Here is a 21906-nt window from a genome sequence, read left to right as displayed (position 1 = left end):
AAGTGATACAAGTTGCTCACTACTCTGAGGATATCTGCTTCTAAGTAACTCATGTTGGCAGCTATTCTTGATATGAATTCTTGAATAGTTACTTCGTCTTTCATACTACTAGAATCTCTTTTGATTTTTTTTTCCAGGTTTTGAGACAACATTTCGTTTTGGACACTATTATAAGTCTCTCGCATTGAAGTGTGTGTTAAATTTAGAGACCCTGTAAAGGATTGCCGATCTTAGAAATTTTGTGTTCATTTGATTTTGGCATGCCTTTTTTATTGCATCTGCAACAGTTTCCTGACCTGTTTTGTGTACTAAGGGGATCAGCTTCATCGTTTCTTAATTCATATGATATTAATCACCCAATTGCTGTTGATATTATTTCTGTGAATTCAAGCCACATCTGGTCTACACTTACATCGTTAATTTGGAAGGAGTGGAGATTCTTTCTCAGCAAGGCATCAAGTTAATTTTTACCTGCTTACTTGAATAGGTATATTTTTCATTATTTTTAGAGGATTTGTGGTTTACAGCATTCAATCTCTCTATGACAAAGCTGTGTTCACTAATCCCTGTATTCCTTTTGATGCTTGTCATTAGCTCAGGATTATTTGTTACTAAGATATCAAGTGTATTTTCACAACTGTTTTCTATTTGTATGAGCTCATGAACTAACTGCTTGAAATAATTTTCAGAGATTGCATTTAGTGCAATTTCAGATTTTATGCGTACCTTCAGATTTAAACATGTATTTACACCAACATATTGAGGGTAAATTAGTCACCAACAATGATACTTTAATTAGGATGATATATGTTTGTAATTAAATTCCAATTTTCTTTGAACTCTTCAGCAATTGTATTGTCGAAGTTGAGAGGCCGGTAAAAGGATCCAGTTATTATTTTATTCTGGTTATTAGGAAGGACACCTGCGCATACCAACTCCCAGGAACTATCTGTTTCAATTTTGCTACAAGATAAATTATTTATGCAACAAACATTCCACCACCAACTGTGTTTAGCCAATCCTTTCTGAACACAATTAAGTTCTTCACAAAAATTTCTGCTGAACTTATCACAGGCTTTAGCCAGCTTTCAGTGCCTATAATGATTTGAGCTTCAGTGTTTTCTGCTAGAGTTTGGAGCTCTGGTACTTTCCCAACACAGCCACAGCTGTTATACCGATGGTTCCTGGATCTACATTCTTCCTGTGTTTGTCTTGCAGCCTTTGAGACAAGTTGTTTTTTGTGTTTCCCCAACACTCTCTAACCTAAGAAACTGCCCAGTTCACACCACACAGCCCCTGCTACCCTTGTAGCCATCCCTTGCGTGTAATGGACTACTAATCTATTCACTGGAACTCGAAACCCAACCACCCTGTAGTGCAATTTGAGGAATCTGCAGCCTACACAATCGCAGAACCATCTGAGCCTCTGATACAGACCCCCCACTCGGCTCTGTAGCAGAGGTCCACAGTCGGTCCTGAGGTCCACAATCAGTCCTGTTGACTATGCTGCAAATGGTGAGCTCTGCTTTCATCTAGCAAGAAAGACTGGCGCCTTTAGCACTTCTGTTAGCCACTTGAAACCAAAGCAAGTCTCTTCCGATCCAAAGTGACATGCATCATTGGTACCTACGTGAGCCACCACCTGCAGTTGGCTGCATCCTGTGCTCTTTATGGCATTTCGAAGAACCTGCTCCACATCTGGAATGACTCCATCCACATGGTGCACATTGGCTTTCTTCTCCATCTTGGCAGCTATGTCCATAAGGTGTTCCCTAACGCACCTAACATTGGAGCTCCCAGTTACCAATAATCCCACTCTATGTAATTGCCTGGATCTTACAGGCTGAGAGGCTTCCTCCGAAACAGGACAAGCAACTGCACCTGTCTGAGGGACAGTGTCAGCCACAGGCAGCACCTGGAACCTGTTTCTCAGGATAACCGGGAGGCCCTACATGCGGCCCCCTGCGAAGTCTTTTGCCGTCTGCCATATTCCAAGGCGGCCTCTCACTCGACCACGGGTGAGGGGTCAACCTAAGTGCGAACAGCAACTGGACTGGCCACCCGTGTGGATCGATCGGCGGACTCAGACATGCTGGGCATTCATTAAACCCACACAGCTGGCCCTTGACAGTGATGACCATACACTGTAGCTTCAAGCTGTGCAACTGAATCACAGCTTGAAGCTGAGAACGAAATGTCATCAACTCGAATTCTATCCACAAACAGCAATCTCAGTCCCTATCAGTACTAAAGACTGTGGAAAACTACACTACTCTGGCATACAAAGGACAATTTGACACACGCTATGGAACTCTACAATAGACACAGAACAAAAACTGTGTCTAATAAATTAGATAAACACGCAGAGATTCAAAGACTAAAGTACCAAAGCATTCAGGTGAGACTAAATAATTCACTCCTGATTAGGAACTTGTGACATTTCACAAAATTGGTTTTACTTTATGATGCAAATAAGAACTTGAGAACTGTCTTCATTAAATATTAAACCAACACACTGAAACTAAACAACCAAAGCATATAGATTAAATTTTACAATTCGCTCCTGGTTAGGAACTTGTAAAATGTGACAAAATCAGTTACTTCCCTGTTGCTGCTTGTGTTTCAGCCAGCTGCTGCTGCCTGTCTGTTCACAGTAATATTACACAAAGAATCAAATTTGAGAATATGATTAGTTTTTATTAATATTTAATTGCATTGGTTTTAAATATGAACATAATTTTGAAACAGTGTGGTTTTAAGCTTTGATGCTTTGGAAACAGCTGTAGTTTTTCAGAAATCCTGAGGGGAAAGTTTCATTCTTAGTTACTTACTGTGATAAAAACAACTGCATCATATTCATTATGTGGGTTTCAATAAAATGAAATTGGAAAGTAATATTAGCAAAAGACTTGCATTCTTCAAGTTAATTACCCCCTAATCCACTCATCAATTTTATTGTGCCTTGTCCTTAACAGTACTTTGTCCGTTTGATGCACTACTGCTTCAATAATGCCTCTGTTCACCATGAATTGGCACTCTCCCATACCACCCTTCAGTTTGTCAAAAACTGGGCAGAATCAAGGAATTCTCCCTTCATAATGAAATTCCATTGCAATGGATACTATGTGTCGTGTTCCACTGATTGTGATAATTGCTGTGCAATAGCTATATTTCATCCAGAATGTCTATATGATGCAGGAAATCATTCCCAGTATTGTAATTATTTCCTGAAAGTTCTATAAAACACCCTGGTTTTACTTTTTTGTAGTTATTTCCCAGACTCTCTTAATAGTGTTTATAGTTACTGTGTGTGCTTCTGGCAGTCTTCAAAATGAAATTTCTTGAGCAGGACCTGTAAGGCTTTAGTTGAAGTTGATTGATATTATCCTGTTTCTGGTCAATACCAACATTAGTTTGCTACAGTATTTTATAGTAGTAATTGTTATTTGTAGTAACAAGATTTTATTTTTGTAAGCAGGTTTTTCAGAGACTGCTACTAGTCAAAGTTCTTTGTTAACTGACTTAATTTATGTAATATTGCAACATATTTTGATTTTTAACCTGGTAATCAGGCAAAATATGGTAATACATCTTCTTTGGTTTCTGTGATAGCCACTGAAAAGTCTCCCAAAATTGAGAACAGGAAGCACTGTCAGCTTGAATCAATAGAGGGAACTATATTCATTTGAATATTCAAAAAAGGTTAACTTTTTCTTGCAGTGTCCATGTCCAAAGAACATATTTAGTCAGTTTCTAGAACGAAACTCAAGAGCATTTAGAACAAAATAACAGGCAAAGTCACAATCCTGCCACATAATATGTCGTGCCTTGGTTCTGAGTTAGTCTGTTAAGGGTTAAGAAAATTTGTCCAAGTTCAATAATCCCCCCTGAAAACTTCTCCAACTCAGAAAGTTTCATGCTGAGCAGAACCCGTCCCCAGAAGCACGTCTTCAAAAGCAGCCGGTGGCACGTACTGGACATGGAAGCAACAGCGTTTTCAGCTTCGGAGATTAATATGTTGTAAGTGCGTAAATGAACTACCAGTTGCAGCCAGAGCGTGATCCTAAATCCTGTCCGTGTGGATGACTACAACTTTCTTTTTGGCTGGTTCCCTTGTTGGAGGATGCATAATACAGCCCAACTGCCATGCGCTGTTCACTTGTACTTGGGTCAATTGCTGGTTAGTTACGGCCGCTAGTATCCCCCTCTGGCGTCCCACTGGATGATTTCTTGTTATGGTCCAAATGTCGACTGTTGGTAGTAGCTTGATGCAGTCAGCTGTCGGCACTTTACTGAGAGCACATCATAACATTCCCCTCTCCCTGCCTCCAGGATGGAGATGTCTAGGAAGAGGTAGATCTCGGAGTCCTCAACGACATCCATATCCTCCAAGCCCATGTGGGAAGAGCCCAGCTGCAGATTGATGTCCATCGGCATGAGCAGTTGGTGCTCTGGGATCCATGTATGGGCCTTCTTCCAGGACGGCGCCGGGTCACCGGCTGTGGGTGGGAAGGAGGCTCTGGAACGCATATTGGAGGTAGAACATTATTTGATGGGTCAGCATGTCTTCTGTGATGAAGCTGGTTAACATGCTGTCAGTACCTGGGCCCATAGGCACACTCAATCTCCACCACGGCATGGAAAGGTGCTGAACAGTGGCCAGGATCCGTCTTGGCCTACCACTGGTGAATGTGTTGGGCCAGACAGCATTTGGTTGCTCGTCCCACACGATGAATTTGCACTGCTGCAACAGAGTTGTGCAACCACTGCTCATGCTAATGTTGCACCTGGGTGTTTCCTTGCTCACAAGGTTCCGTAGACGCTTGAATACCGAGTGGGCAGTTCTTCCTCCACTGAGCAAGGCCGTGGCTGTCCTATCAGAGGACACAACAGCTGCTAGTGCAATTAACAGCAATATCTCGCCAGTAGCCCCAGATGTGGGCACGAAATAAAGACCCCTTTCTCCATTCTTTATACAACTCAAAATTTTGTTAAAAATGTGCCTTTGCTCTGACATTAGCTGAGGCTCACTTTGGGCAACTTGAGCTCCCAAGGCTGCAGTGCTGTAACTGAGCTGCTTGAGCATATCAGTGGACAACTCTTCCACTCATTGTGGTGTTGGCAAGCTAAAATCAGACAGCCGTTTTCCCACCATTGGGAAAACTTTGTCCTCAATAAGTTTCGGCACTTCATTCAAATGTAAGTCTTCGCTGGCTCATGCTATGCATTGGAGCTGACGTGCAATCACTTCCAATAATGCAGTTTTATGTTTGTTCCAAAATGTCAAGGGATTCGAGAGTTGACAGGTGCTCAGGTTGATCATGAAGAGCTCTCTCAATTTGGCCAGTGAGTGGCACAATACAGCATCCTCCATCATAGCACCCCAGTAGCCACCATCTACCACAAATCCCATTGCATCACATGCTTCCTGGAATGTGGCATTTTCCTGTTCAATGACTGTTTTGAGGACTGAAAACTGATGGGGTCCCAGACACAGGTCAGCAGCAACCGAAAGCAGTAACACTCAGGGTATTACATGCCCAGTGTAAATTCTACCCAAAGAATCTGACACCTTTATAAATTGCCAGGTTTTGACAAGGGTGCCCTGCACACAATTCTTTGTTTCCATGATGCATTCTATCTGTAATATTTTGGCAGTTCTCCATACAAAGTTTGGGCGAAGTCATCCATCTGAAACCGACAGAAAAATGTGGTGAGGGTGGTAGTTGTCGGTGTTGCTACTTGATCAAGTGAATTGCCCTCTGTGAAGTACACACATTCTTCATTGGTAAGTGCATCATAAGATGTGGTGTTGTCGGGTTTCTCTCAGGAAGTAGCAAGCTCAATATCTACATCTACATTTATACCCCGCAAGCCACCCAACAGTGTGTGGCGGGGCACTTTACATGCCACTGTCATTACCTCCCTTTTCTGTTCCAGTTGCATGTAGTTCGCGGGAAGAACGACTGTCTGAAAGCCTCCGTGCGTGCTCTAATCTCTCTAATTTTACATTCGTGATCTCCTTGGGAGGTATAAGTAGGAGGAAGCAATATATTCGATACCTCATCCAGAAACGCACCCTCTCTAAACCTGGCGAGCAAGCTACACCGCGATGCAGAGTGCCTCTCTTGCAGAGTCTGCCACTTGAGTTTGCTAAACATCTCCCTAACGCTATCACGGTTACCAAATAACCCTGTGACGAAACGCAGCGCTCTTCTTTGGATCTTATCTATTTCGTCTGTCAACCAGACCTGGTACGGATCCCACACTGACGAGCAATATTCAAGTATAGGTCGAACGAGTGTTTTGTAAGCCACCTCCTTTGTTGATGGACTACATTTTCTAAGGACTCTCCCAATGAATCTCAACCTGGTAGCCGCCTTACCAGCAATTAAATTTATATGATCATTCCACTTCAAATCGTTCCTACGCATACTCCCAGATATTTTACAGAAGTAACTGCTACCAGTGTTTGTTCCGCTATCATATAATCATACAATAAAGGATCCTTCTTTCTATGTAGTCGCAATATATTACATTTGTCTATGTTAAGGGTCAGTTGCCACTCCCTGCACCAAGTGCCTATCCGCTGCAGATCTTCCTGCATATCTCTGCAATTTTCTAATGCTGCAACTTCTCTCTATACTACAGCATCATCCGCGAAAAGCCGCATGGAACTTCTGACACTATCTACTAGGTTATTTATATATATTGTGAAAAGCAATGATCCCATAACACTCCCCTGTGGCACGCCAGAGGTTACTTTAATGTCTGTAGACATCTCTCCATTGATAACAACATGCTGTGTTCTGTTTGCTAAAAGGTCTTCAATCCAGCCACACAGCTGGTCTGACATTCCGTAGGCTCTTACTTTGTTTATCAGGCGACAGTGCGAAACTGTATTGAAAGCCTTCCGGAAGTCAAGGGAAATAGCATAATATTTTCCGGGTCTCATGAACAAATAAAGCCATGCCGCTTCATTGCTGCTCACATATTGATATCTGCCATGCCACTTCGTTGCTGCACACATATTGACCTGCTCTAAACATCTGTACTTCATTTCTTGAGTTCAAGCATCAGTAGTTTTGGAAAGGAGGGGCGAGTACAGAACCACCCGCTGTTGTCCACTACATCGTCTTGCACTATACCTCTCACTTTGTGACTTTATGTCACCCGTCCCTTGGCACTCTGCATCTGTTCAACACACATCCGTTCTTGTTCATTTGGGTCTCTTTTTAAGAGTACCTGAGGCTACTCTTTGGTGCATTTCCCATTCTTCATGCATGGGATGTAGGGTTCAGCACTCGATAAGAACTGTGGATTAGACTTGTGGTAACTGTGGCATATAGTGTTTCTCCACCTTGGGTTCGAGCAGTTCTGAACATGCCTTGGGTGTATTCGTGGAGGTACGTCAGACTGTTCACAGATAGTGATTGGAGGATGACCATATGGCCTAAGTCATTCGGATTGACATTGTTGTCTTTCAAAATGGCGTCTTGCATGTGGACGTAATTCTCTTGCTTTGGTATAGTGCAGTGTACTGTAGGTACTCTTTCTCCATCTTCATGTACATGTCTATCAGAAATTGAGACAGAAGTACTCTACATTGCAGAGGCAAGCTGAATTCGTGTTTGTGGGCCATCAGATGAAACATTTAAAAATCGATTCATGTCACTTTTTTTTGTTCATGTTTGATCACTCAGTCACTGGATTTGTTTGAGGAATAATGAAATTATATCCTTCTCGCCCTTCCTCAAACATAATGGGCTACTATAGTGGTGTGCATCAGCGATCATGGCAAGAGAGTAGTTGTGCCTGCACAGTTTAATGTTCCTCAGGGCGTTAGGGTCCACATCTGTGGCCAGCACATTGTTTACTTGTGTACGTGACACCCGCTCAGCACGCAGTTCAAGTGGATCAACAACTTACAGCCCTTGTTGGGCAGCTTCTCAAGAGCTGTTTTAAAGTCATGTACTAACACATTGTGATTGTTCAGAACGTGTTGTATTTTTAGTACAGTTACCTGTCCAACTCCCTGAATCATTTGATACTATCGGTCACCTATAAAGCAAACTTGCAGAAATTGCAGAGGTAAAAGGGGCCCTATTTTATGGTGCACTTGCCCCTGCACCATAAAGGTTGGTGAAAACCCAGGCTTGGCAACAACTCTCTCTGTCCCAAAGGAGGTTCTGTGAAAACATGAATTATACTTTTTTGTTTGGTTTGGGAACATCTGTGGCTCACCAGTCTCGCCAGAAAATAATTCCTTTAAAGAATCGAAATGTGGGGATGTTTGCCTTTGCCCCAGAGCATTACATTCCTGCTGTTTCCTCCTTCCATTTCAGTGCCCACAAAATCTGTATGCCTTGTTCAAACAACCAATTTTAATGAGCCTGTGTGTAATCTGAAGTTGGATCACAGTCGACTGCAGTTGTTTTAAAAAAATCTTAAGGTAGTCATTGCACATATTTGCCAACATTCAAATTGTCATTGAGCGATAGTGTGTCAGCATGCATCTACTTCTCTGACTGTTTCAGTGGCATGCACAGACACCATGTGTGCTGCATTCTCCTGACACCGAAAAGTCACATTTTTGGCTGTCTCAGAAGTATGCAAAGAGGCCAAGAAGTCTACTGTCATGGAGCATATGACTGCTCTCTGGTGTCTCAGCTGCTTGCCAAGACGCAACATGTTCTGCTGATGTTGAACATCAGTCTGCGCTGAGTTTTCAGTTGCTCAAGCATTTGCTTGATACTCCACCTGTTCAATTCCCCACTGTTCAGCATGAACTAACAGCTGTTACTGTCTAGCGATCCTCATACTTCGAGCTCCTTATGAGCCCTGCGAAAGATTTCGAATTGCGTTTGCTAGTCGTTAGAAATTTTAAAAAATGGTTCAAATGGCTCTAAGCACTATGGGTCTTAACATCGGAGGTCATCAGTCCCCTAGGCTTAGAACTACTTAAACCTAACTAACCTAAGGATACCACACACATCCATGTCCGAGGGAGGATTCAACAACAGTGCGGTTCCAGACTGAAGCGCCTAGAACTGCTTCGCCTCAGCAGCTGGCAGAAATTTAAACAATAATAGCCAAACTGAAGAACTGATGTCATGAGGTAGCTGACGTAAACAACTTGCCCTAATAACTAACTACACCAACAACAGTGCAGCCCCCCCCCCCCACTCCACCACCACCACCACCACCACCACCACCACCACACGGCCCCAGTCTTTGGAGCATTTTTTTCCCTTGCATACTGCATGTGCTTACTATTACTCTTCCCCTCCCTTGAGAAACATGTCTGAGATGTTATTGGGAATGTTCTGCATTGTCTGCTGCTGGCGTAAGAACAGTCTCACCTTTGGTTTTGCTCCCTTTTCTTTCTTTCTCTCGTTCCTCTGCTTCAGCATTTGAGGTTCCTACTTGTCTTCTTCTTCTTCTTCTTCTTCCCTGTGTGCTCCTGAAGGCCGCCCCTTTTGTCTGATGTGTAACAGGTGACAGGGTAATGCGTAATTACCAGCTCCGGGTAGAAAGGTAGGGTTCGCACGTACCCCCTGGTACAGGCCAGGCCCAGGGAAGGGTGACTGACTGAGGTGCAACCTTTCCTAATTGTGGATTGGCCCCTCTGTCAGGTGTTTGGGAGGTGTGAATAATCACCTAAGGCAGGTGAGCCCCCTTGTGAAGGGCGCCATTGGAGATGCTGGCAATCATGAGGGATTTTCTTGCAATGAGTCAATCATCTTCCCAATCAATGTCTACGAAACATAAACAGAATGAGGCTAATGATTCAAAGACCCTTCACACTGCACCACAGTTCCTCGTAGTCTCACGTACTGAGGACAGTCAGTCCTTCACCACGGTAAATCTGTTTATTATCAAGAAAGGTGTCGATGCAATTGCTGACCCTGTGAAATCCTGCTCTAGTTTACGGAATGGTACTTTGCTTTTGGAGACTACTTCTGATTCTCAAGCACAACAACTGCTTGCTGCCTTGCTTCCTGTTCGTGTCGAGGCCCATAGAACTTTGAATTCTTCCCGTGGTGTAATTTACACTAGGCTGCTAGACAATCTAACCAACACTGAAAGTTGGCCGCGGTGGTCTCGCGGTTCTAGGTGCGCAGTCCGGAACCGTGCGACTGCTACGATCGCAGGTTCGAATCCTGCCTCGGGCATGGATGTGTGTGATGTCCTTAGGTTAGTTAGGTTTAAGTAGTTCTAAGTTCTAGGGGACTAATGACCACAGCAGTTGAGTCCCATAGTGCTCAGAGCCATTTGAGCCAACACTGAAATCCATTCCTGCCTCTCTGATCAGGGTGTCATTGCTATCCATCATGTAATGAAAAAGGTAGATTCTTCCTTAGTGCTCACCCACACTCTTTTCCTCACCTTTGATAGAGTGGTGTTGCTGTCCTAGATCAAAGCAGGCTATGAAGTTATTGCAGTCCAGTGGTACATTTCAAACTCGATGCACTGCTACCAGTGTCATTGTTTCAACCACACTAGAATGTCTTGTTGACACCCAGCCAAATGTGTAATGTGTGGTAGGGATGCACACGAGGGCAATTGTCCACCTTCTAACAACCCTACCACAACAAAGGTCAAAATTTAATAATGATTGCGGTGTTGCTCATGCTACTAAAGACTGCATTTTCGGGCAACACCAAAGTTATTATGTGGCAGGTGTCATTAGAGCACAGTTATTAAAGTCATTTCATGTAATAATGAATAAACTAGGCACTCAACTTTTCATGTTTCCCATGCTGGTCTCATTGTAAAACCATGGCTCAATCGTCGAAAATCTATGTGGTGATAATTCCAAGCTCAAATGCAAAGTGGCCTAGGTTTTATTCTGCAATATTCAAAAGCTTTATAGATGTGTTTCACAAACCATTTTTGAGGATTAAACCCCTTTGAAAGTTAGCACAATGGTGATGTAAAAAGTGACCAGCACTCCGAATTTAAGTTACACTTCTTCTCTCTCTCTCTCTCTTTTTTCAATATCACGTAACACACAAAACATCACTTCACAATACAAAACGTACTTGAAAACATCTTCCTCACTGTTAAAGTTCACATTTTATAAGCTGACTACAATATGCATCTTTCCAACATGACGTCCAAGACTTGACTTTTTCTAGCTCGACACTCTAACTGCTTACGCGCCCAAAAATAAAGAGTTACAAGTACGACAAAGATCATAGGGACAAAAGAAAGAATGCACATAACAATGTGACCTCAAATTCATCTCTGAGGTTGTGAAATTGCCCAGTATCAAAGTAGCATTGCCAAAGATCTTTGGCTTCCCTCTGACAACCATGCCTCCATCCTTGCTACCCTCCCTGTTTTCCTTTCCCTGTTGCTTCATAACCTGGGTTGTGAGTAACTAAATCCACTTTCCCTTCTTCCCTTTCTTTCCCCTCTCTCCACCCTGGTGAAGGAACATTTATTCCGAAAGCTAGGAACTTAAATTTTCGGTTGTATTTTGTGTTTCTATCGGCTGTACTGAGCTGAGGTAAGTACTGGCCAGCCCCTCTATCTCTTTGTTAGTATTTGTTTCAGATCAATAAAATTATCAGAGAAACTATGAATCACTGAAAGTTAACCAGAAAAGACATGTCCAGTGTCCAAAAAGCAAAATTTTGGTATGCGAGGAATAATCGATAAAGAAATTATGAGTCTTTGAAGTCCAAAGAGAAAAACTACGCCAGTGTTCAAAATCACAATAATGTCATAATCTAAAACACTTCCACAATCCAAACTCGCAACATTCATTAGCAATTTAAACAATAATAGCTAAACTATGATGTCATAAGATAGCTAATCTAAGCAACTTACACTAATAACTAACTACACTAGCAACAGTACAGCCAGTCCAGAAATGTAAAATCGTGCATTTCACAAAAAGAAAAAAATGTTGTATCCTATGACTGTAATATCAATGAGTCACTGTTGAATTGGCCAACTCATACAAATACTTGGGTGTAACACTGTGTATGGATATAAAATGGAATGATCCCATAGGTTCCGTTGTGTGTAGAGCAGGTGGTAGACTTTGACTTATTGCTAGAATACTGGGGAAGAGCAATCAGTCTACAAAGGAGATTGCATACAAATCACTAGTGCAACTGTTTCTACAATACTGCATGAGTGTGTGGGACCCATACCAAGTAGGACTAACAGGGGATATTGAACATATACAAAGAAGAGCAGCATGGATGATCAGGTTTGTTTAATCCGTGGGAGAATATCACAGAGATACCGAAGGAACTGAACTGGACGACTCTCAAAACTAGATGTAAACTTTCCTGAGAAAGTTTGTTAACAAAGTTTCAAGAACTGGCTTTAAATTATTACTCTACGAATATACAAAGGGTGTTGAAAAAGTTTTGCACAGTCATCTCTATTTTTTTATTTTTTGCAGGAGGAGAATGAAATTTTTTGTGGACATACTTAGGACATTTAGCTGTACATTGAGCCTACCCAATGTAGCCTCCATTAGCTGTGACGTATCTGGCCCTCTTGTTCTTTCCATGATGTAAATGCACTTTGGTAAAATTCTGGGGCTTGACTTTTACACCATCAAGGAAATAAGGTCTTTCTGTATGGGGTTTGACATTGTCACGTGGTGTAGTCTGATGAGCTGACCCTGAAGCTGCGGTCTGTGGGTCTTGATGGCACATTGCAGCTTGTCCAATGACAAACAGTAATGGTCCCAGTTAACTGTGGAGCCAGGCTCGAAAAAGTCAATGAAAATGACACCACACTGATCCCAGAAGAAGGAGCCCATAACCTTTCGGTCTGCTGTTTGTGAAAGTCTTGGTTTCTTCTTCCGAGGGGAACCCAAATGTCGCCACTCCATGGATTGGGTTTTGCTCTCAGGTTCAAACAAAAACAACCATGTTTCATCCTGGGTAATGATGCAGTCAAAACACTGTTTCCACTCTTGAGTAAATGTCTTCACGAGACCCTTGCACACATTCTATCTCATCATTTCCATTTCTCTCGTCAATAATTTAGGAACCCAACGAGCACAGATTTTTCTGTACCCTAGTGACTGTACCAGTGATACCACACTACCCAATGACAAACGAGTCGTTTCAGCAAGCTGTCGCGTCGTCACACATCTGTCATTTTGAATGAGTTGATCAATGGTCTCCTTATTCACATCACTCACTGCTGTCAATGGTCTACCGGATAGTGGATTTTCCAATAGAGAGAAATCACCTTCTGCAACCACTGCTGGATACTGTTGTGATCCACTGTGCCCTCTCCATAAACAGGGAGCAACTTCCTGTGGATCGATGTGGCAGAGTCATTGCTGGTCTTGAAGAGGAACTCCATCACCAACCGTTGTCGCAACCTGACATCTATTTCATGGTCCATTATGGCAGTTGAACGGAATGGACAGTGTCTTGAAAGGAGGATATAAGATGAACATCAACAAAAGCAAAACGAGGATAATGGAATGTAGTCGAATTAAGTCAGGTGCTGCTGAGGGAATTAGATTAGGAAATGAGACACTTAAAGTAGTTTTGCTATTTGGGAAGCAAAATAACTGATGATGGTCGAAGTAGAGAGGATATAAAATGTAGACTGGCAATGGCAAGGAAAGCGCTTCAAATCTGTGGCGAAGCCGTGTACAGATACGTCCTGGCTGGTTTTACTTTTAGACAAATGCATTAAGACCATAAGGAACGCAAAAAATGATAGATTCTTCCGAAACACAACATTATAGAGTAAATAATATTAACATAAGAATGGAAGTCAGGATTCTTTTACAAACATAGAACCAAATGCCTGTTTCAGTGAATGTATGTTCCTCTATTGCTATTCGTAAAACGAACCCCATATAATGCAATCAGCTTGTAGAATTTAAGGTTTGTTCTTATTTTGTGTTTCTACTAAAAGGTAGAAGTTTTCTTTGAAGAACTGCATTGAAACTTAACAATTCTTGCAAGACGAAGAGTGTTTAAAAAGTAAGCAGAAATTTATAATTTTTTTGTGTTATATTAGTCCGATTTGCACTACTTTTTTGTCACTGTTTACATAAACATGCCTCAAAAATTTGTGTACAATGTTGTGAATATTGAGTATTTACTGTGTTGTCAGTTGTCAGAAAGGTTACATGTGTTTTGGTAGCATCAACGATTATTTATTTTGTATAAAAATAAATTAGAGAATATGTATTAAATTTTGTTAGAAGAATGGAATAAAGTGTATGAAATTTTTAGAAATTGCTTTTCGTGATCTTGTTACGAGTAAACCAACGGCAGACAAATGGTATAAACATTTCAAAGCAAGCCTTAAAGGACAGCGGTTTTACAAGCGTGGATCACTTTAAAAATGCGCAGTTAAGAGACCTAAAAACTGTCCCGAAGAAACAATTCCTAAATTGTTTCGGGAATTGGTAAAAGCATTGGCATAAGGGTATAGTATGTAATGGGGAATATTTTGAGGAGGATAACATTGCTGTAGATTAACAAATAAAGTTCTTACCAAAAAATAAAAATTAATATACAAACGCACCTCGTATGTCAAGCTTTTTGCTTAGAAGTCCAGAATCGGTGTACTTGTTTCGAAGGAAATTTCAGCTGTGTTTAGAATAGCTACTGCGCACATGTTTTCAGCAATATGTCTTAGATCAGATGAATAGTGACCAAGATAGAGATTTAGTGCTCCATAAGCATCGAAGGATTTACGTGATTTTGAAACTGACTATAACGATGGATTTTCTCCCAAAATTATTAGTTTTCCTTCTTGGCGATCCTAGTAAATCATGCGGCTTACTTTTTCGTTCCTCCCTTATGCAGGCTGTTGGGTGAGGCAGAAGTTTCCATAAATTACAGCCCTTTGATTGGGACTGGTAATATTAGCCAACAGTTCTCTTTGGGTCGCCTCTTTAATACACGCTGTAATAACATTAGAGAGAATTGAAATTTTGTTACTCCCCAAATATTTTCTCTTATTCGTATTCTGCACATTTTCTTGCAATGCTAGACGATTATCCATCACTTCCGAATATCGAAGTACATCAGTAAGTATAGAAAGTTAACTCACTGACACTGGCAACTAAGGTCCCCCGAACAGAAACGATGCATATCACTGGACGTCGATCTACACCGCTAGACAGATAACGGGCAACAGATTTTGGGTGCCCCTGTAGGCAAGTGGCAGCGTTCTTCCGGGAAGAGCCACTTGCCCCACCAAAACCGCTGCTCGCTCTTGAGTTTACAGACAGACTATAGCTAAATGTTCCAAGTGTGTTCACAAAAAATTTCATTCTCCTCCTGCAAAAAATAAAAATTTAGAAACAGCTGTGCAAAACTTTTTGAACGGCCTTTGTACTACAACCCCCTATGTATCGCTCACACAAGAATTATGACGATAAGATTAGAATAATTACTGCACATGCAGAGGCGTTCAGTCAATCATTCTTCCCATGTACCATACGTGAATGAAACGGGAAGAAACTCTAATAACTGGTACAATGGGACATACCCTCTGCCATGCACCTCTTGGTGGTTTCTAGAGCATGGATCTAGATTAATTCTTCTGAACTTTCTAGACCTAGGAGGGGAAAGAAAGTTAGAAGTCATTCAAATCTCAACAGAAAAGCCAAGTCACTGTTTAAGAATGCTGGTAATCCAATCCAATTCCCAAACATTCTATGTGCTGTGTAATATTTTCAAGCATATATTTTATATTGGTTTGGAGTTTAATGATGATTTTATCCTACAGAAGTATTTCTGCTGTCATAGATTTACGTTCATTGTTTTGACAAATGAAGTAACATTTGGTAGTTACCTTTTATGGATGACTTCTTAGTCATGTTACCCATACCATGGCAGTAGTAATGTTGACCATCCCATGGAGCTAGTGATTCTTTTGGAATAAAAGGCAGCCAGTGTTAATTTAGGATATGAGCTGTCTGCATTCCAAAGTTCACCAAATTTCTATCCACATGATTCAGTGTGAAGGAGTAACAAACATACTAATTTGATGAAGAAAGAGAATAAGCAGTTACTGTGAGCAGCTACAATAAGTAATGCAACACCCTTTTTTCCCCCTGAAGGCAGGTTAATTTTATTCAGGATTTCAGTACACCATATTATTCCCACACTTTTGGCTAGGTACTCAATGCTACAACCTTATGTCACCTTAGTGGAAGGGCCTGAATGCCCACATAGTATCACACTACTGCTTGATGATGAAGCCAATGTCGTGCTGCATCAATAAATTCCCCATCATCCACATACTGCTTCCAGCGAAATTCATCCTTCATCGGGCCAGATGGAAGTCGGAAGGTGTGTTATCTGGGCTGGGGGAGGTGAGGAAGAACAGCTGAATGAAGTTTTTTGAGCTCCACTTAAGTGTGCGGACATGTGTGAAGCCTTATATTGCCATGGAGAAGGAGACGTATGTTTGCATTTTTGCAGCGACTATCAGGCTGAAGTCATTTCTTCGATTTCCTGAGAGTAACATACGAGGGTTGAATGAAAAGTAATGCCTCCACATTCGAAAATTGGGTTTGGATGGGAATATTTTAATAAATCAAATGCAGAAATAATCTGTAGAATGTGATCTTTAATTTCCAATATTCACTTTTCCACATAATCACCAGCCATTTGAATACATTTCTGCCAATGATGAACAAATTTTCTGAAGTCGTCATGGAAAAAGTCAACACTCTGTTTCCACAACTCCAGTCTCACAGTTCTCTCAATGTCTTCATTAGAAGCATAATGATGTCCCCGCAGATCGTCTTTCATTATCAGGAACAGACGGAAGTCAGACAGTGCTAAATCTGGACTGTATGGAGAATACTGTACGGTGGTGAGATTCAGTCTCTGGAGTTCTGCTGTGGTGGCATGCGAAGGGTGTGGGTTGGCATTGTCATCCTGCTGGAAAACTTCCCTTTTCCTTTCGGACCCTTGGTAACCTTCATTTCAGAGTTCACAGCATTGTGATGTAACACTCTGAATTTATTGTTGTTCCATGATCAAGGAAATCAACATGGATATCAACATGGATATCAACATGGATAACACCATCTGCATCCCAGTACGTCTTGAATTTCTTTTTCTAAGGTGAGTTTTCATGTCCTTATTCCATATACTGACGTTTTGACTCCAGATCGTAATGGAGTACCCACGTTTTGTCTCCTGTCACAATTTAATGGTGAAAGGCATCGCCTTCATTCTCATAACATGAGAGGAATTCCTGACAAATTTTTAGTCTGTGCGCGTTGATTTCAGGAATCAGCATCCGGGGTACCCATCGTGTACAGATCTTCCAATAGCCAAGCAAAGCAATAATGTGACCCACACATTCTTGTGAAATGCTGACTGTGCTTGCAATACGATGTTCATCCTGAATCAATCTGTCAACATTTTGCTTGTGAAACTTGATAGTTGCTGTCACAGGACATCCAACTCTTTGTTTCTCATGCAGGTTAGATGTTCCCGCCCCAACATCTTCAAACTTACTAGCCCAACAACGCACAGTACTCACATGAACACAATCACCATAAAATGCTTTCATTCTCTGATGAATCTCCTTTGGGGTGACACCTTCTGCTGTCAAGAATTCAATGACTGCACATTGCTTAAATCGCATTGATCGACCATCTGCACAGGGTTCCATACTTTACACTGTAACAACACAACCATTCAATGCTAAGGCTTCCCGGCAACTGGAGCTGTAGAGAAGAGGCTATGGAACAAGCCAGTACCTGCCGCATACCAATGCTGCCAACTGTTGAAGAGTTACAAAGGTGGATGCATTACTTTCTAGTCAACCCCCATAATATATTTTAGAGTTCATCACTGGAACATGAGGGAGAACATAAAACAGCATAACCCCTTCGGAATCCCGGAAGACCATCACCATGACTTCACTACTTCACTGGCTGAGGTATCTGCTTTGAACTTTTTCTTCAGAGGAGACGTGGCGGCACCACTCCACTGATTGCTGTTTTGTTTCCAGTTCAAGGTTATGAACCCATGTTTTATCACCTGTGATAATGTTCATCAAAAAATTGTCATAATCAGCTGTGTAGTGCATAAGCAATACTGCATAGATAGTCCTTCATTGCTCTTTATAGTATTCTATTCTGTGGTGAGGAACCTAGCAGGAACACACTTTTGAGTACCGAAATCGGTTGACAAATGTGTCAGCCCTGAGAACAGACACATCCATTTGAGCAGCGAGATGTTTGATTATGATCAGTTGATCACCTGGAATTAGTGTGTCTACACATTCCAACAGTACAGAAATCACAGCTGTTTGTGGTTGCCCGTGATTGGACAAGTTTTCGCGACCCTATTATGATGATGGCAGACACTTTGCCCAACGACTCACTGTGCTTTTGTTCACTGCTAGGTTTCCATATACATTCTGCAATCACCTATGAATATCTGTGATGCTCTGGTTTTCCATCAAAAGGAACTCAGTGACACCTCTCTGCTTGGAGTGCATTTACATTACAGACACCATTTTGAAGGCTTAGTATAGTGCCATCTCCTATCAGAGTTTCATGTAACTATATGAGCTGAAGTGGAAATATACCATGATGTTTCACAATAAATTCCACACTTTTTTAACCAAAATTGGCCAAGAAAAAGTTAAATTCTTGCCGTACTTATTAAACATTTCTCATTGTTCAGAGTAGCACAAATTTTATAATATTTGTAAGTGCAGTGGTGCCATCTGCCCTTGTGTGTGGCTATTACCACTGGACTTGTTTGCATATCATAATTAAATCCAGTCCCACTAAGAGTCTACTACTTTCTAAATGTAAAGGCATGTCATCTGCCTGTCACATGGCATTTAGATGACAGCATCGTTGTGAGTCTTCAAGCGTCTTGGAAGCTATAAGATACATCTGACATTCAGCAGCCTAAAAGCCATGAGCTTTTATGGAAGTATGGATTAAACCCTTGGAGGATTGTATAAGCATTGTATTCATTGGGTTTTGTTGGAGCAGGAAGATAGACAAAATAAATTAACAGTTACGCACAGTGCAGCAGTAAGCGGCAAAAATGTTACTTACTTGAGTAATGTTTATTTTTTGCATTCATTGTACAGAGTTAGAATATTCCATTGTTGATTATTCGCTTTTGTGTTTTACGAGAAAGAGAAATAAAGTTGTATGTTCTTGCATATACATTTAAGAAGTTATTATTTAATGTGATGATATGTAGTGGTCATAAAGTGGTGGCTACAGATACAGAAGAATTCACACAGCTAGAAGCAAACAAGATAGGTAACATAAATTTACTGACACGTAGGACAGATGACAGAAGTCCTATGACACATTTAGTACAGCTACAGAATATGCTGCATAGTCTGATACAAGACTTATGGAATGAAATAGCGCAGCATGGAAAGTTTCACCAGAACAAATTAATGATGTGCATGTGACGGGCTCTACAGTCGACAAAATTATGAGAAATGATGATTCATGTAGAAGATGTATGAAGCTGTGCACACCTCAATTCCTGCATGATAAACTGAAACTCTGGTTTTTGATGTTAGAGTTGGCATTCACTCATAATAAAACATCAAACGATCAAGAAAAGTTTACTATAGCAGTCAACATCTGGACGCCAGAGCAATGATGTTAGTAGAAGACAAAAGGATTTTGGCATCAGTTTCGGCAAATAGTGACGGAAGCAGTATTTTCAGATGCTACGCTCAGATACGTTTGGACATCACAGCTTCCCATGGCAGCAAGAGTGGCAGTGCCTATGAAGGATGGGTGCAACAATGATCACTATTCTCCAGGTGTCCAACAGAGTTTATGCAACAGTGGGGACAGCAAGTATAATGAGCGTCGCAGAAGCAGCAGTGAAGTTGGAAAAATATTAGGTGGCGGTAATTCAGAAGGATCAGCAGGTGGATAAACCACACAGTTTCAGAAACTAAAGGAACAAATAGACGGTCTGCAGAGACAAATCAAGGCTTGGAAGACCACTGGTTCTGAGGGACCTGCAGTGCACTTACGGACAGTTGACCGACGAAACCTGAACAACTACGTTGGTATCACAAAAAGTTTGGTCAGTGAGCTGCCAAGTATATTCTGCCATGCAGTTACACACGCCGTGTCAATATCATTGAGATTCTAAGTACAGACACTTCCTTTTTGCCTGTATCGTGACAACTATGTGTATGAGAGGTGAAGACTTTGTGTTGTTATCTGGTAGAAACCAAGTCTGATGTAAGCACGTCATCAGTAGAGAGGCATGTCAGTCAAGGACAGTTCGCTAGTTCATCTCACAGCAGCAGATAAACAGCTAATGGCAACGTATAGCAATTGCAACAAGGACGTGATTTAGGTTTTTGTAATACTTGTCAATGAATGTTTGTAATAGTGGATGTGTCGGAAACAGATTTTCTGTATGCATACAGTAAAGTTCAGAGAAAGAGAAGGCCGTATGGTACAACTGACAGAGGTAGACCAGCATTTGGACCCCGACAGCATGAACACTGACCACAGTGGCACATAATACAATTCATCACATAAACACAATGCTATGCCATCCAGTCTCTTTGAGAAGGTTGTCACCAGGCAGGTTCACAGACGCAAAGGCAGAGTTTTAATATATGTTAGATAAGTGAGTGATACGAAGATCTGATAGTGCATGATCCACTCTACATCTAGGTAAAAAAAGAAGAAGAAGAAGAAAGGCAGAAGATGGAATTCTTGCAGTTATTACAGGGAATTGAATGCTTGCACGATAGTCAATCAACATCCAGTGCCCACTATTTGTGATTTTACGAATGTACTAACGGGAGCAAAATATTTCAGTGTTGTAGATTGTCAAAGGGCAGCCCATCATTTACCGGTTGCAGACATTGACATACCAAAGACAGCTGTCTCTAAACCTTTCGGCCTCTTTTAATTTTTGTGTATGTCATTTGGCATTAAAAACATGGCTTAAACGTGGCAACGTTTCATTGATGAGGTGTTATGGGGGCTAGACTTGGCCTTCGCCTATCTCGACAATATACTAATGTTTTCAGCAACACAAAATCTTCATAAGGCACACCTAAAAGCAACATTTGATAACACTATATAGGTATGGGATAATAATTAATAAAAGTAAGTGCAACTTGTGAAAAAACCACATTAGCTACATGTGTCACTTACTTTTAGCAGGCGGCATCTGCCTGTTGGAAGAGAAACTGGAACTTACACTACAAATACTTATGTCGTTGGATTTGCAACAGTTACGTAAGTTCGTAGGTGCTGCAAATTTTTACCATCGACATCTGCTGGGATCAGCTGCTTTTAAAGCACTGCTCGCAGAGGAGCTAACAGGCCCTAATACCACTAAACATCAGAAGGTAGATGGGACACCCTGCAAGCAGAAAGCCTTTGAACAGATCAAGACAAACAATTTCATTGCCTCATCCTGAGAGAGATGTGTTACTATTTATAATAGCCGATAAAAGTCAGATAGCCATTGGAGCAGCATTACATCAAGGATCTGCTCATCACTGGCATCCATTATGGTTTTTCTTGCAGAAACTCATGGAAGCACAAAGGAACTGGAGTGTGTATGACTAAAAACTGTTATCGGTATATAAGGCAATAACACACTTTCGGCCTTATGTGGATGATAAACCATTTATGGTGTTCACAAACCACAAACTACTTACCTTTGCATTCAGCAAGCATTACAGATGCTCTGTCACTTAGGCAGTTGCACAACTGGTGATTTATACAAGGGCACGTCAAAAGATCCAATACAGGTTTCCAAACCTACTTGGAGTTCTACTCTAGGGGGAGGGAGCTGTGTGGGTGCGGGAAGATAGACAAAATAAACAAGCAGTTACACACAGTGTAGTAGTCAGTGGCAAAGACATTAATTATTTGAATACTGTTTATTCTTTGTCTTT

General features: G+C 41.4%; 1 protein-coding gene across 1 annotated transcript in view; it reads left to right on the top strand.

Moving 5' to 3' along the window:
• LOC126284533 (translocation protein SEC63 homolog) overlaps positions 1 to 21906 on the top strand; it is a 150823-nt gene that overhangs the window by 51033 nt on the left and 77884 nt on the right. The gene's annotated exons all lie outside the window — the stretch shown is intronic.

The sequence above is a fragment of the Schistocerca gregaria genome, chromosome 8, assembly GCF_023897955.1.
Source record: "Schistocerca gregaria isolate iqSchGreg1 chromosome 8, iqSchGreg1.2, whole genome shotgun sequence".
Lineage (NCBI taxonomy): Eukaryota > Metazoa > Arthropoda > Insecta > Orthoptera > Acrididae > Schistocerca > Schistocerca gregaria.
Note: the sequence above shows the minus strand (reverse complement) of the source record. Positions and strands in the feature narration are given on the sequence as shown.